Here is a 17,423-nt window from a genome sequence, read left to right on the forward strand (position 1 = left end):
TAAAGTCACTTAGTCTTGTACAAAAAGGTGTGCATTATTCAGGAACACACATTTTCAATAACTTGCCAGCAGCCATAAAAAGCTTAACAACCAATGAAATCCAGTTTAAGATAAGCCTAAAGGATTTATTGGTGGCCAACTCCTTCTACTCCATTGATGAATTTCTGAGAAAAACCATCTGATTTGTATATAAGTACAACATATCTTCTGCACAATTTCAGTGCAGTAATGTGTTCACTGAAAATTTGTGTGTGTGTGTGTGTGTGTGTGTGTGTGTGTGTGTGTGTGTGTGTAAGTATAATCTAACTTCTGCACCATTTCAGTGCAGTAATGTGTTCATTGTAAATAAGTATTACAGTAGTTGTATTACATGTTTATTACCATATAAATAAATAAAAAACTTTTTTATTTTAAATTCAGTGCAATAGTATTTGTAAAATGACTCTTAGTGTTCATTAAAAAATGACGATCATTCCACTTGGGACCTGTGGAATGGTACATTAGCTTATTTGTTTTAGTTTAAATATTTGTCATGTATTGTTGTTTTTCTGACATGTTCCACATCCTGGAGGACCTCCTCACTACGGATCAATTGGAATGAAAGTAAATCTAATCTAATCTAATCTAATGATAAGGCGCACAGTCATTCATAAAAAGTCCATCGTTGTTTGGCAACATGAAGATCAAACATGGGAGCAAATGGTCTCAATTGGTTCAATTGGATGAAAGGACCCAGTCCATTCCATGTAAAAAAAGCACACACCATTATGGAGTCACCACCAGCTTGCACAGTGTCTTGTTGACAACTTGGGTCCACAGATTTGTGGCACCTGTGCCACACCTGAAGCCTACCATTAGCTCTTACAGATTGAAATTGGGTTTCATTTGACCAGGCCAAGGTTTTCCAGTCATCTATGGTCCAACCAATATGGTCACAAGCCCAGGAGAGGCGATGTCATGCTGTTAGTAAAGCCACTCACATCAGTATTCTGCTGATACAGCCTGTTAAGACAAATTTCACCACACTGTCCTAATGGAAATGTTTGTCATATGTCTTGCGTTGATTTCTGTGGTTATTTAATGCAGTATTGCTTCTTTGTTAGCAAGGACAAATGTACTCAAACGCCGCTGCTCTTGGTCATTGAGTGAACGTCTTCAGCCACTACATTGCCCACGGTGAGAGGCAATGCCAGAAATTTGGTGCTGTCGGCACACTTTTGATGCTGTGGATCTCAGTATACTGAATTCCCTAATGGTTTCCAAAACTGAATGTCTTATGCATCTAGCTCCAATTACTATTCTGCATTCCAAGTCTGTTAATCACATTGGAAACCTTTTCACATGAATCGTGTGAATACAAATGACAGCTCCACCAATGAATTGCCCTTTTACACCTTGTGTATGCAATACTACCACTATCTGTATATGGGTATATGGCTATCCCATGACTTTGTCACCTCAGTATATTACACTCTGTTCACTCTAAAACTGTCTGTGTCTACATGGAGTGCTGTGTATTTTGAGATTACCACAAAAATATGTAAACCTATCAGATGCAAGAAATTCCCCATTAACAAGCTATTTAATCCCACTCAGATTCAGTTGAATTGTATATTCACAAAAGCTGAAAGGTATGAGTCAGTGATAAGACTTAATATGGAGAAATTAGGAATGCATTACTGGTTTTCAGTCTAGAAGCTTGTAGTTTGATAAGAGAAGATGTAAAACAAACAAATTGTCTAGGTTCCCAGCAAGATTTTAACCTAGAGCCAATGTGTCATCACCTTCAGAAAGTGGTTGAATCACCACTTAACTAGGAAGCTGGTATTACCTGCTGTACGCTCTCATTGTCATATTGATGGATAACAGAGGTAATCTGCAATGTAAAATTAGGGTTCATTTATAGATTCTGTGTGAAACAACCTTAGTCAAATCAAATAATAAATTTGACAACCCAGTGTTACATCTTAAGTGAGAATAATTCAGATTATTTATTGGAAATGATGACAAAATATCAAGTGAATTTACCCGAACAATTCTGAACCACTCCAGGAAGTAAATCAAGGGTCATATAGTTGACAAACATAATCTCTAATGTTGCCAATTCTCTATTAGACTAACAACAGGGAGAACATGTTTGTTCAGGCAATACTTTGAGCTAGCTAACATTTGGCAAACTCACACTTTGAAGACATGACAGTGCTGGCTGCCACCATGCCACATGCAGTCTACAGTTGTGGCACTGATGAGGTCGACACCAGTATCGATCTGAGTATCATCTTTGAACTAAGCTAAACATTATCCTTGTGTAGTTCCGCCATCCAGTTCTTTGTAAGCCTTGCTTGTGTAAAGAGGTGAATAAATGAACTACTGCAAAATGGGAGTGTTGTTTGGTGTAACTGAACCGAACTTCCTCCTCACTGGTGACCCCGAGTTCTAATGTCTTCCGTTTTCGCCATTTTACTGTGTCCGCGGCCTCCGTGTCAGTTATTTTTGCGTGTATTATATCAACACAACATTCGAACAATGGCTACAGCCCAACGCCAAACGCCGGATTTTGTGATCGACATGCATCGTGTTGCGGGCGATGTACACCCGCCAGCACTGCAACACAATGCCTCTCACTTGACAATTACGCCAATTTCGCCAGACGTTTTTGAGCCTGCAACAATAAGTGAGCTTAGGAGTGTGCATGACTCTGGCTATCAGACGCCTTTGTTCCCACCACATGTGCCCTCCCTCATCGATGGTGCAGTTACCTCTTATGGTTCTCCGTGCAGTGTGCGTTCAATGCCAATTTCTGAAAATGCTTCATTGGACAACCTACCACCACCAGGACAATGATTTTCCATGCCGCAATCCGTGCAGTACCATGCGGATTACAGCCACATGGCTGGAACCGCTTTGTTCACAGGTCAACTTCCTCAGCATTCAACCACCTCCGCGCCTGCCTTGGTTCAGCATCAGCACATGCCTTCCTGCTTCGATACCTCGGCCTGCTACAGGAACAATTGCTTGTTATCTGTGCCTGACCTCCAGCTCTGTCCCACTGCTATGCCTCAGTGTTTTGTGCCACAACATTCACCTTACCCGTGCACCGTTTTGAGTGGAGTGCTTATGAGCAGTGAACATTCACACATTCCGTCCGACGTTCGACATCATTTTCCACACTGTGCTTCTGGACAGCCCGCACCTCCGCACCCTCCCTGCAACACAGGTGGCTCTGGCTCTGTTCCTACGTCAAGCTTTCCGCGGACTAACATGTGTTCTCAAACTTTGAACTTTTTCTCACCTGTTGCCCATGTGCAGGCTCCAGTCGAACATCCGGTACCATTCTTGGCACATCTCGGTGCCTCATCCATGTCGGTCTTCCGCAATGCATCAATTTGAACACATCCACAACGTTTTAAGTTTCCGCAACCGCAATTGACACATTATGTTGTCCCACCCGCGTCGGCCTTCCGCGTCATAATGGATCGCGCTCAACCACAACGTGTCACCTTCACGCTGCTACCTGACCAGCCATCATCGCCACATCCCCTGGAGGCACCTTCTCCTGGAATACTAGAGCAACAACAGCTCGTTTCAGGCAGTGTTCTGACAAATTCAACTCAACCTGTTCTTTCACACATTCTACAACGCTTACCGATGCTGCCACCGTTTAATCCAGACAGGGCAACAACCCGGTTCAAAATTGTGGACGAAGTGTTCGACCATTACAAACTCGATGAGTCAACCAGACTTCTGTGCCTCATCACCCACATGCACGACCAGGAGGACTTGATTGCTGACCTGTTCGATGCCCTGAACTCAGCTACCCGGTACACTCGAGCCAAAAAGACAGTTCTACATCGGCTTGCATGCTCAAATGAAACAGCAATACAGCAAGTGCTCCACGTCTCCAACTAGGCAACGACAAACCTTCCCAGCTCTGGAGATGGCTACGTGCCCTGGTCAGTGCCGATCTACTCTCTGACACAGCTCTTCTCGCCATCTGGTCAGATAAACTATCTCCTCACACCCGCTTTGCTCTGGCTCAGAGGTCTCCCGCACCTCTCGAGCAAACAGTGACAATTGCTGACAAGCTACATGATGCATCACTTCTCTATTTCGCCAGCCACTGCCTACCTGGCAAGTCTCAGGTTCAGGCTCATCACCCTGCAGCTGGACGCGACCGGAGCCGTACTGTGACGACCGTTCCGCTCCGGGAAGCAGTGAACAAGCTACTGGGACGTCACCAGCTCCACCCACGGTCACGCCCCCTCGTGCACCTGAGCCTGCTGCGGCCACCGCCACTGCCATCGAACATTCCGCAGGAAATGCAACCGCAACACTCATACTGTTACTTCCACACATGGTTTGGTGAGGCGGCACGGAACTGCAGTCCACCCTGCTACTTCCCAAACGCCTCCTGCGCACAACATGACAGGCACCCCCCAGTGCTACATTCTGTCCGGGAACAACCAGATAATTGCGGATGACTTTACATTAAAGACATTTTGTCGAGATACCTTTTCCTAGTGGACACAGGCCCCGATGTTTCGCTGCTGCCTACGTCCTTAGCGTCGTCGAACATCCGCCTTCATCATACTTCACTGCAGGCCGTGAATTCAACTAAACTACAATGCTCGGGTTCAACTTCCCACGCCATCTTACTCTCCAAAAACTGAAAACTCGAGTGGACTTTTTTAATGTGCGAAATTGATGAACCTATACTAGGCATTGACTTCTTGCGACACCACAAACTTACACCGGACCTAGTGCAAAACACTGTGTTTCATCACCCGTCCAAGACTCACTTTCCCTGTGCTCCGTCGAGCAAACCCCCGCCGGGACACATCGGTCTGAGCTCATCTCATCCGTACATGCTCGTCTCAGTCGACGACGATACAAGAAACAACGCACAAGTGCCTTGTCGAGCTTGACAACGTCGCTCGCCTATGCAAGGAAAACTTCGAGCTCTCCCTCCGGCTCCACAAAACTCAGCTCTATGTCTCCGATGCAGTAAAGGAATTACAGACACTTCAGCAAGGACAAAGCAAGGTCAGTAAGTGCGCTGAATCTGCTTGTAGTCCCAGCAATCGACCCCCGTGTGCTTACCTCCCACTACCCCTCACAACTGTGCTATCAAGTCTGCCATAACCTGTACTGACAGTTCCACCGGGCCACACCCCCCTAACATGGCAGCATTTGACACTCGGCCAGACACGAATGCGCATGCACGACAAGCACCACGTGTTCCCGAACTGATAGCTCCTACCCCTCCACTTGTGGACAGCACCTCAGACTATGCAACTTCGGCTCCTGCGCACCGCCATGCGACCACCACTGACAACACAAACAGTGCACTCGTACCTAGCGCTTTGCCCGTGACCGTGCTGCCACAGGCCGCGCCCTCGGACAATGGACTCACTAACGGCTCACGAGCTCTACCGAGCTCACCTAACCTTGGTGCCACTGCTTCAAGCCGGCGGCCATCTTGTCACATTGACTCCTGGGACACACTGCCGCCTTGGCTCCCGTCGGATCCGCCTAGTGGCTCCGAACACCACGACCACGCCTTGCCCACCACACATTATAAACAAACTGCGTCCCGCACCACCAGCAACATTTCCGTTGTCACCAACAGCACGGTTCACAAACTTCGCCTGACGCCAGGTCCACCGATCTCCAGTAAACCACGTCGACTTTGTCCCAAGCGCCTCTCTGACCTTAAAAAGCAGATTTCTGAACTTCTAAGCTCCGGCGTCATTGAAGCCTCTGCCAGTAGGTGGTCTATGCCCATACATATGACACCCAAGAAAGCCGGGTTCTGGCACATGTGCAATGACTACCGTCGACTAAACGCACAAACAATTAAGGACACCTACCCCATACCCAACATTACTGACTTTACCAGTTCCCTCGCAGGTGCGACCACGTTCTCTGTCATTGATTGCAAACGCGTCTACCACCAGATCCCCATGCCACCTGAAGACATCGAGAAGACAGCAATCACCACCCCAATCGGGTTATTTCAGTTTCGATTCATGCCCTTCGATCTGAAAAACGCAACCCAGACCTGGTAACGCTTCATCAACGAAGTGCTATTCGACCTAAAATTCTGATTTGCATATCTTGATGACATTCTTGTGTTCAGCTCCTGTGTCAAGGACAACATGCGACATGTGCAAACTGTGATGAACACTCTCATGGCAGCAGGCATCGAGTCCAACCAGGACAAATTGCAGCTACATCCCTCCTGGGCATTTCCAGCATATTCATATTGACATTGTCGGCCCTCTCCCCCTCTAACGGCTTTCATTATGTTCTCTCGTCTATCGACCAAACAACTCGGTGGGTCGAGGATGTCCCCCTCCCCAATATTACGGCAGAAACTGTTGCTCGAGCTTTTGTCGAGTCATGGGTATCACGTTTTGGATGTCCAGCTATCATCACGACTGACCAGGGCAGACAATTTGAGTCGGCTCTGTTCAACGAGATTTGTAACGTTTGCAGCATCCAGTGCATCCATACCACAACATATCACCCGCAAAGTAACGGGCTAGTAGAGCGCTGGCACCACACTTTCAAAGTGGCTCTTCGATACCACGACTCTCTATGGAGGGAGGCCCTTCCCCTTGCTACTCGGCATTCGTGCAATCTATAACGAAGGCCTGAAAGCCACAATAGCCGAGTTCGTATACAGCCAGAACATTGTTCTCCCTGGCGAACTCGTGAGCCCTTCTGCTTCTCTCACTCAGTCTGACTTACCTTCCTTTGTGGATCACTTCAGATGCCATTTCATCAACCTCCGCATCCCTCCGCCCACCAGCCATTCCCACCCTAAGGTTCATATCCCGAAATCTCTGGAAAATTGTGAATACGTCTTGCTCCAAGATGACACTGTCCGTGCTCCCCTCCAACCTCCATATACCAGCCTGTACCGAGTTCTCCGGCGGTCACCCAACACCTATGACATCCAGATAAAAGATTCAGCTGTCACAGTCTCTATCAACAGACTTAAGCCTGCTCATTTCGAGCCTTCTTCTACCCCCCCCCCCCCCTTTCAGGCCACGACCATGCCACTCATTGTCATGACTCACGACTTACACACTCAATCGAGTGACCTCCAGCTCCATTCATCAAGCTCCCTACTCCGGTCTCACGCACTCTGTCGAGTGACCCCAAGCTCCCCACATCGAGCTTACCTACAATCATGCCCTTGCCGCCGGGCCCTTCACCAGCCCCTTTGACCTTCCCCCCTTTGCCTGCCTTGCCCTGTCAAGGTTTCTCACACCCCCCATCTTGAACGTGCCCTCGCTCGAGGTGTTTGTGCCTGTTCCCCCGGACATAATCCACAACATCTCTATAATACTACGTGATGATACACTGTTCATCATGTGTTTCCCTTCATCCGCTGCTCATAAAACAACCTTCACCATTCCCTGCCACCTGGTGAAATGTGTTCCCTTCTCGCCCGACGTCGACCTGGACATGCTTAGTGTGTTCGCCATGCCCACCGGAGACATCATCATCGACGCTCCATTCCTCCCGCAAACCACCGGCCTACCTGTCGCCGCACGACCAGCACGACACCTGGCGCGCTTTAGCGATTTCCAGGTTCAGTGGCCGAACCTTCCTTCACGACATCTATTGATACAGCTCCCCGACGACGCTGTCGAGCTGACCGTTGTCCGGCTCCCGCGGACCACCCCTACCGATGCCATAGTCACCCCCCCCCCCCCCCAGCCTCTCAAGAGTACTCCGTATGGGGTGGAGGGGGTAGGGGGGGGGGCTATGTGGGGCCGATGAGGTCGACACCAGTATCGATCTGAGTATTGTCTTTGAACTTAGCTAAACATTATCCTTGTTTAGTTCCGCCATCCAGTTCTTTGTAAGCCTTGCTTGTGTAAAGAGGTGAATAAACGAACTATTGAAAAATGGGGGTGTTGTTTGTGTAAACGACGCGAACTTCCTCCTCACAGTCGTACTGATGTGGCTTTACGGGATTACCATAAAAGTATGGAAATGTAGGAATGGGGGCAGACCAGACACATAACAAAATCCAGTTAACGAGTTATTCAGTGCCACAATTAAGTCAGTGCAAGTGTTTCTTCATAAAAAACTAAACATTATTTTGGTAGGAGTAGAAAAGGCAATCATTAATGTGTGTGCAGATCTGTAAGTTTTTCGCCATTAGACTTACAGGGTACTGAATCGAGGTAGCAAGAAAACTTATACGGGAGAGGTTTTGTTGAGATTTCTTTACTGGTTGTCAATCTGCATGAGTGTAGCTTTGTTAGAGATGAGGTAAAAATCTTGTCTCTAGTGATATTATAACTGACAACTTCCACATTTCTTACTTCAAACGACAAACAGTTTACCAGTGAACTCCCAATGACTAAAACAGACAACTTCCTGTTTGTTCCCCTAGTGTCTCAGATGGATAATTTGCAATGTGAAAGATGAGAGTGATTGTAGTTTCAGTTTGGAATGAGCTCCCTGAATTCAAGAATATAAATCTGCTAACTCTACGTCACCATTAAATGAGAATCATTCAGAACGTTTAATACAAATGACAAGAAAATGTCAGTTGAATATAGCAGGATGATTCTCAGCCTCCCCTAGGACGTAAGTCAAAGGTCACAGTGTTGCCAAACATATTCTGGGTTGTTGTTATGTCTCTAGGACACCAGGAAAAAAAGTTTCCACAGCTGAGCTAATTGTGATGTGTGTCCTACTTGCATTTGTAAACACGAAATAGGCAGCCGCTGAGTTCACTAAATGACTATGCCAATGAACTTCATTTACATTTCTGTAACTAGGGGTCAGCACTAAAGTGTAGTTACGAATAACTTGCAGATTCACTGACTGCAACCAGAACACCACCAATCAAGGTCAGGGAAAATTACTTGGGTGGCCCTAATCCTCAGTAGTTTTTGTAACTATTTTTTTTGTCTAATGTATATTGCAAACTGGAAAACTCATTTGCAGGACATAATTCAGCAGCAATCATTTTTTGCATCACTGTAACACATACTTAACCTCTGAGATGGAAAGAATTGCACAACAACATGTTAACTTCATTGACATGCCAGGGTTCCACACGTAATATACATCTTTGCTGATAAACAAATTGTGTACACTGTATACTGTTCATTTATATGAACATAAATTCCTGATGGAACTAAATCCATGTTGGCTCTGAGCATGATTCAATGATTTCTTCACCTCAAAACCATGTGATTTCTACAGTTGGGAATTGAAAAGATACCCCAGTGTTGGCAGACTGTACTAAATAGTGAAGGAGAATATACAGTATTATTGATTCTGTGGATGTGAAGTTTCCATTATTGATGTGGTAGTACAGCGCACCATCATGTGAGTGATTTTATGTTTAATTTTCTTCCTCTACAAGTGGAGCAGACTTGTATTCTCCGCCTCTACAAGCATGGTGGGTCTATTCAGCCAATTACCATGTTAAGATCACATAATTTATATTGCAGTAATAATAATCCAACAAGGTAGTCATTCTGTCTTGATGTCATCACCAACATTGAAAAAAATTGTTCAATACTTACTTTCTTTCAGACAATGAAAGTATATAGTTAAAATTAAAAATTAATAAGCCTGTATCTAACTGCCTCAAAGCAAAGCATGTTAGGCTGCTGTATGATCAAAATATTGACAGCTACAAGATACAGATGCAGAATAGAATAGAATAGAATCTTTATTTACCTTTCAGTATCTTTTCCATACAATTGGCATCGTCAGTGTGTTCAATACTTTTTTTTAAATTTAAATTACAATAATTATTATTGTACATAATTGTGCCTGTGCAGGGCAAGCAGATATGCATGCTAAAGTAATATTTATAATACAACAATTATTCATTCACAATGGTAATAATAATAATAAATAATAATAATAATGACAATAAATCATAACAGTTAAATATAAAATAGTATCAAGATGTATTTATGGTACATCTTACGTATCCATGTAAAAAGTCTTTGTTGGTACATTATTGTCACAAACATATAGGTATAATTCATATGACAGTTTTTTGTTTCATGTAGCATATCTCTTTTGTGTCACTGTTTTAAAACTCATCAAGTGAGTAATATGGCGTACATTTGAGCCACACTTCTATTGTTTGCTTAAACTTATTCATCGGTAGTTCACTCACAGCCTTTGGGAGTTTGTTACAAAATTTCAAGCTAAGGTGTTTATGACTCTTTTGTGTTAATGTCAGCCTTGTGTATGGTAGGTCTATGTTACTATTATTTCGAGTATTATGAACATGCACTTCAGATCTTAAATTAAAGTTCTTAATGTTCTCTTTAGCATATATTAAACAATTATAAATGTATATACTAGGTAGTGTCATTGTCTTTAGTTCTTTAAAATGATTTATGGAACTTCGTCTTGGTGCTAGTCCTAAAATGCACCTGACTGATTTCTTCTGCCACTTGAAGATGGTACTTGAACCCACTGAGTTGCCCCAAAGAAGTACCCCGTATTGCAGTTGTGAATGGAAAAAAGCAAAGTATGTGGAGATTAGCAGATTTTTACTGATAACGTGTCTTAGCTTGTGTAATAGAAAGAGAGTTCGAGCAAGTCTGCCACATAGATAATTTGTGTGTCTGTCCCATGTAAGTTTTTGATCTATATGTAAACCTAGTAACTTGACATTTTTTGTGTTCTGTTCAGTTGGTTTCAGGGTGAAGTAAATTTCTTCAGTTTTCAATTTATTTATTGATAAAAGGTTGGCTCTGCACCAGTCACTACTTTGTTGTATTCTATGACATCTTGCATATACTCTCCATCTGTTATTAGTGTCATATCATCAGCATACAGCACATTGTTGCATGGCATATAATTTGAGAAGTCATTGATGTAAACAATGAGGAAAGAGCCAAGCACTGAGCCTTGCGGAATTCCTCTCTTTATGATCATGGGTGTTGACTTTCGATATTTTGTTTTTACTAATTGTACCCTATTGCTTAAGTATGATTGAAAAAATTGAAATGGTTTATCTACAATACCATAACATTCTAGTTTTTTTAATCATTATTTCATGTGTGACTGAGTCGAAGGCCTTTGTTAAATCTAACAGTGTAGCACAGATGAATAGATGGCATGATAACCTGCTTGAAAGTGAGAATATTGACAATGTATTTGTAGTTTTTGTCGATTTACTCAAAGATCTTTTTAAGACCTGTTGCCCAAAGGTTCTGAAAAGAGAGACTGCAACTGCCTGAAAACATGACTCTACATCCGAGTGGTTCACACCCACTCTGCAGAGGTTTATAACATTCATTATGATTTACTATGTTGAGTATAAAAATTATGGTGCAGACAAAGCTAGTTGCATTGAGTTACAGAGTAAATACAGATAAGAAATGAGGTTTGCAAAGTGTAAAGCAAATGATAATTATATTAGTCACAACAAGTGTAAAGCTGCTTGGAATGTTGTAAAGACTGAACTGGGGAGAAACAAGAATCATAAAAGTGATGACTGTATTGTCAACACCACACCAGATGAATTCAATGCCTATTTTGTGAAAGCCGGGGACATACGTTCCTGTATTACAATTGAGTCAAATAATAAATATGAACACGACCTAAAGGATGAATCTCTTTCCTGTGACATTCTGAACACATTTCTTCTACATGTGAATGGAAAGAGGTTCATTTAGGAGATATCATGAAATCAATTTCAAAATTAAGCAGCTCAAAAGCAGAAACAACATTTAAATGATTTATCTGATTCTGTAATTTTTTTTAAAAAAAAGGGACACATAATAGCATACCAACTCTGTTTACTTGTAAATTGGATGTTTACAAAATTGGCTCTTTTCCAGCATGTTTAAAAATGAGTGGTCACATCACTACACAAAAAAGAGGTAAGTCATGTCCAAGTAATCACTGACCAATTTATCTAATACCCAGTCTATTGGGTGTACTAGAGCACTGCATGCATCTCCAAATCCATACACACCCATCTGTCAAAGACATTCTTAGTGATTCTCAGTATGGATTCAGACCTGGCTTATCAGCTGTGAAAGCAGAGAAAAATATTATTTCATTCACTTTGTCTGCATTCGAATCCTAACTTTCTGTCAGAGCCACACTTGTTCGACCTGAGTAAAGCTTTCGACCGCCTGCCACAGAATTCTCTACTCTTATGGTTTTAAAGGTAAAATCTCTGAATATATCTTATCTGAGTGAGAGAAGACAAATTGTGCAAATTAATAAAAACAAATCAGACACTCTGGGTGTAAGACGAGGTGTCCCACAAGATTCCATGCTTGGACTCTTGCTTTTCATAATTAATATAAGTGATTTGTCCAGTAAGATACCACGTACCTGCATACTATATGCAGATGACACCACCTTTGTTACAGTTCATAGTGCCTTTGACACACTCAAGCAGAAAAGTGCAGAACAACTGGGAATACCCAGTATATGGTTTAGAGCAAATGAATTAAAAATTAATCATTCTAAAAGTGCAAACATTCTTTTTAGTCTTTGTTGCAATGACAACCCTAGTGCCTCAGTTAAGCTTCTTGGCATTCATTTTGATCCAAAATTAAGTTAGGAAAGACACACTAACTATATACGTAAAATTTAGATCGAGTCACTTATCTGCTAACTAAACTCAGAACTTCTGTGCCTTTTTCCACAGCCACCTCACATTTGCAATGATGTTATGGGGCAACTACTCAGGAGCAAAAATAATTTTTATTTGGCAGGAAAGGGCCATTATGTGCACTGTTGGAGTAAGAAACCATGTACCATGCAGAGAATACTTTAAAGAGTTCACAATACCACCAATCGTGTCACCATTTATTGTCAGCTGCTTGGTGAATATCAGGGATAACCAAGACAGCCATAAATGATGAGAATCAATACATAACCATGACACACGTCAAAGGCAGATGATGACATCCCAGTTACTATATTTAAAGAAACCCAAAACAGTTACACATAGAGAGAGATACAATTATTTAGGATCAGCGGAAGTGTCCGATTCCACCCACCTGCTTTGATCTGTGATGCAACAATGTTGTGTTGTATGACTTCACTATGGTGCGGCATATTTGAATTGGTTGTGTTTGTAGTTGTCATGTTGTTGTATGATCATGCACTCTGTGCGAGTTTAACATGTGGTGTCTGATTCATTTGAGTTTTGGTTGTCATCGTACTAACATGCTTTTGTCTTTATTTGGTGTGGTAATGTGGGTTGTGGAAGTGTTCAGTGAGTTATTAAGTTCTTTTTTTCTGTTACTATAGGTTATCCATCTTGAGCTGACTGCAATCTAACAAAAAAGAATTACACCAGATGCATTTCACTTTTATTTATAAAACATCTCCTGTGGTTATTGGTGTTTCTTTACATATTCTGCTCTTTCCCCTTTGCTAGCAGGGGTTGGTGTCGAAAGGTTGGATTTCACATTTTCACTTGGCAGTTTTTTGGCTTTTTGCAGTATTTCTTGCGCTGCATTATTTACACTTCACTTTCTTAAACAGCAGTGCTGAATGAGAAACTGTGCATCATTATGTTCTGAAATGGGTGATGATATTATGTCTGACACAATTTCTGCAGATGTTTGGTCTTATTGCTGAATATGTTAGGTGTCATGTTTGTGGCAACAACATGAGATTGATGAGAGTTCCAGCAGCTCGGACCAGAGACAGGGCTATCTTTATTTACATTTATACTCTGCAAACCATGATGAGGTGCATGGCAGAGGGTACATCCCATTGTATCAGTTATTAGGGTTTCTTCCCATTCCATTTGCCTATGGAGTGCGGGAAGAATGGTTATTTGAATGCTTCTGTGTGTGCAGTTCTAATCTTATCCTCACAATCCCTATGTGAGCGATGTGTAGGGGATTGTAGTACATCCCTAGAGTAATCATTTAAAACCGGTTCTTGAAACTTTGTTAATAGACTTTCTCGAGTTTGCATCTGTCTTCAAGGGTCTGCCAGTTCATTTCCTTCAGTATCTTTGTGACACACTCCCATGGATTAAATAAACCAGTGACCACTTGTGCTGCCTTTCTGTGTATATGTTCAATACATTCAATATTCCCTTTTATTCCTCTCTGGTACGGGACTCACACACTTGAGCAATATTGTAGAACTGGCCACACTACCTGCTTTACCTTCAACTGAACCTTTGTGATCAGTCCATTTCATATCTTTACAAAGTGTTACAACCAGGTATTTGTATGAGTTGGCTGATTCCAATAGCGAATCATTGATTTTATAGTCAAAGTTATTATGGTTTTTTTTTTTCGTTTTGTGAAGTGCAAAATTTTACATTTGTAGACATTTAGAGCAGTTGCCAATCTCTGTACCACACTGAAATCCTATCAAGATCCAACTGAATATTTATGCTGCTTTTCTCAGATAGTACTTCATTACAGATAACTGCGTCATCCGCAAAAAGCCTGATTTTACTATTAATATTGTCTGCAAGGTCATTAATATACAACGTGAACTGCAAGAGTCACAACACGCTTCCCAGGGGCACACTCAAAGTTACTTCTACATCTGATGATGACTCTCCATACAAGATAACATTCGATGTCCACCCCAACCAAAATGTTCTCAATCCAGGCACAAATTTCACTTGATATGCCATATGATCATACTTTTGAGAACAAGCATAGGTTTAGTATTGAGTCAAATATTTTTCAGAAACCAATAAACACTGCATCTACCTGGTTGCCTTGATCCAAAGCATTCAATATGTCACATGAGAAAAGTGTGAGTTGGGTTTCACATTGTGATGTTTTGTGTGTTGTTTATTTATGGTAGGTCGATTGTGTTTTAATTGCTGTAGTGATTGTGGAGTTTTTGAGTTGTTAGGGTTTTGGGTCCACTTTTTGCAGTTGTAGGTATTAGTTTTTTGGTACTGATATCTCGGTCGAGCCATATAAGATAAGGAAAATATCCAGTTCCACTTTTTGGGGTTGTACGTGTTGGTCTTAGGTATCGATAGCTGCAGTTTTGTTGGTCTAGCGAAATGTTGGAATTTAAATTTTTTTGACAATATTTGTTTTGGGATGATGTGGTGTTTTTTTTATTGTTGTATAATTAGCTTGTCCCAACCCTAAACCCCCAACTTTCTGGGGGTGTCCTGTTAGTTTCATTTTATTTTTGGAGTGAGACTTTATTGTGTCATTTTTATTTTTGTTCACATTTATTTGTAGTTTTGTAATTGTCATTTTGTGTACGCTAGAAGTATTCATTTCCACCTTATTGATGACATCACGTGTCAAAGCAGGCGCGTGGGATCGGATGCTTCTGTAATGCCATTATTTAATATGTTACCACCTAAAGCAGAAAGTGTATCACTGAATGTCTTCAGAAATGTTAAAAATAGCTGGTGTGAACAAAACACCTTCTATGAAATAGAAGAATTTAAAATGTATAATAAAAATGATCTGATCTACTAAAGCTGCTGTATGATAAGACCACTACATCACTTGAGCTATTCCAAAAGTGTTATTGTATCAGACTGTTGCATTTTATTTTCATAATGCATTTACACTTAATGATTAACATTTATCAAACAAGTCTCAGTTATATTTGTTAAACTGTTTTTATCAGTATGCGTTTTCATTTTGTCATTTTGGACGACACATTTTGATTTAATAATTACTGAATGCGTCCAGTATAACACATATATATTCCTTGAACATGCTAAAATGTACGAGTTCTTCTGTAGCTGTGTAAAATGACATCAGTTGCATGGAAAATGCTTAAAGATGGATTAATAAATAAAATAAAATCATCCAGAATGAGATTTTCACTCTGCAGCGGAGTGTGCGCTGATATGAAACTTCCTGGCAGATTAAAACTGTGTGCCCGACCGAGACTCGATCTCGGGACCTTTGCCTTTCGCGGGCAAGCGCTCTACCATCTGAGCTACCAAAGCACGACTCACGCCCGGTACTCACAGCTTTACTTCTGCCAGTATCTCGTCTCCTACCTTCCAAACTTTACAGAAGCTCTCCTGCGAACCTAGCAGAACTAGCACTCCTGAAAGAAAGGATATAGCGGAGACATGGCTTAGCCACAGACTGGGGGATGTTTCCAGAATGAGATTTTCACTCTGCAGCGGAGTGTGCGCTGATATGAAACTTCCTGGCAGATTAAAACTGTGTGCACGACCGAGACTCGAACTCGGGACCTTTGCCTTTCGCGGGCAAGCGCTCTACCATCTGAGCTACCGAAGCACGACTCACGCCTGGTACTCACAGCTTTACTTCTGCCAGTATCTCGTCTCCTACCTTCCAAACTTTACAGAAGCTCTCCTGCGAACCTAGCAGAACTAGCACTCCTGAAAGAAAGGATATAGCGGAGACATGGCTTAGCCACAGCCTGGGGGATGTTTCCAGAATGAGATTTTCACTCTGCAGCGGAGTGTGCGCTGATATGAAACTTCCTGGCAGATTAAAACTGTGTGCCCGACCGAGACTCGAACTCGGGACCTTTGCCTTTCGCGGGCAAGCGCTCTACCATCTGAGCTACCGAAGCACGACTCATGCCCGGTACTCACAGCTTTACTTCTGCCAGTATCTCGTCTGTAAAGTTTGGAAGGTAGGAGACGAGATACTGGCAGAAGTAAAGCTGTGAGTACCGGGCGTGAGTCGTGCTTCGGTAGCTCAGATGGTAGAGCGCTTGCCCGCGAAAGGCAAAGGTCCCGAGTTCGAGTCTCGGTCGGGCACACAGTTTTAATCTGCCAGGAAGTTTCATATCAGCGCACACTCTGCTGCAGAGTGAAAATCTCATTCTGGAAACATCCCCCAGGCTGTGGCTAAGCCATGTCTCCGCTATATCCTTTCTTTCAGGAGTGCTAGTTCTGCTAGGTTCGCAGGAGAGCTTCTGTAAAGTTTGGAAGGTAGGAGACGAGATACTGGCAGAAGTAAAGCTGTGAGTACCGGGCGTGAGTCGTGCTTCGGTAGCTCAGATGGTAGAGCGCTTGCCCGCGAAAGGCAAAGGTCCCAAGTTCGAGTCTCGGTCGGGCACACAGTTTTAATCTGCCAGGAAGTTTCATATCAGCGCACACTCCGCTGCAGAGTGAAAATCTCATTCTGGAAACATCCCCCAGTCTGTGGCTAAGCCATGTCTCCGCTATATCCTTTCTTTCAGGAGTGCTAGTTCTGCTAGGTTCGCAGGAGAGCTTCTGTAAAGTTTGGAAGGTAGGAGACGAGATACTGGCAGAAGTAAAGCTGTGAGTACCGGGCGTGAGTCGTGCTTTGGTAGCTCAGATGGTAGAGCGCTTGCCCGCGAAAGGCAAAGGTCCCGAGTTCGAGCCTCGGTCGGGCACACAGTTTTAATCTGCCAGGAAGTTTCAAAATAAAATCATGGTTGTACTGCAGTTGAAAACGTTTTAAGTAATAAATTGGTATTACTTATCT

Source organism: Schistocerca serialis, chromosome 2, assembly GCF_023864345.2.
Source record: "Schistocerca serialis cubense isolate TAMUIC-IGC-003099 chromosome 2, iqSchSeri2.2, whole genome shotgun sequence".
Classification (NCBI taxonomy): Eukaryota; Metazoa; Arthropoda; class Insecta; order Orthoptera; family Acrididae; genus Schistocerca; species Schistocerca serialis.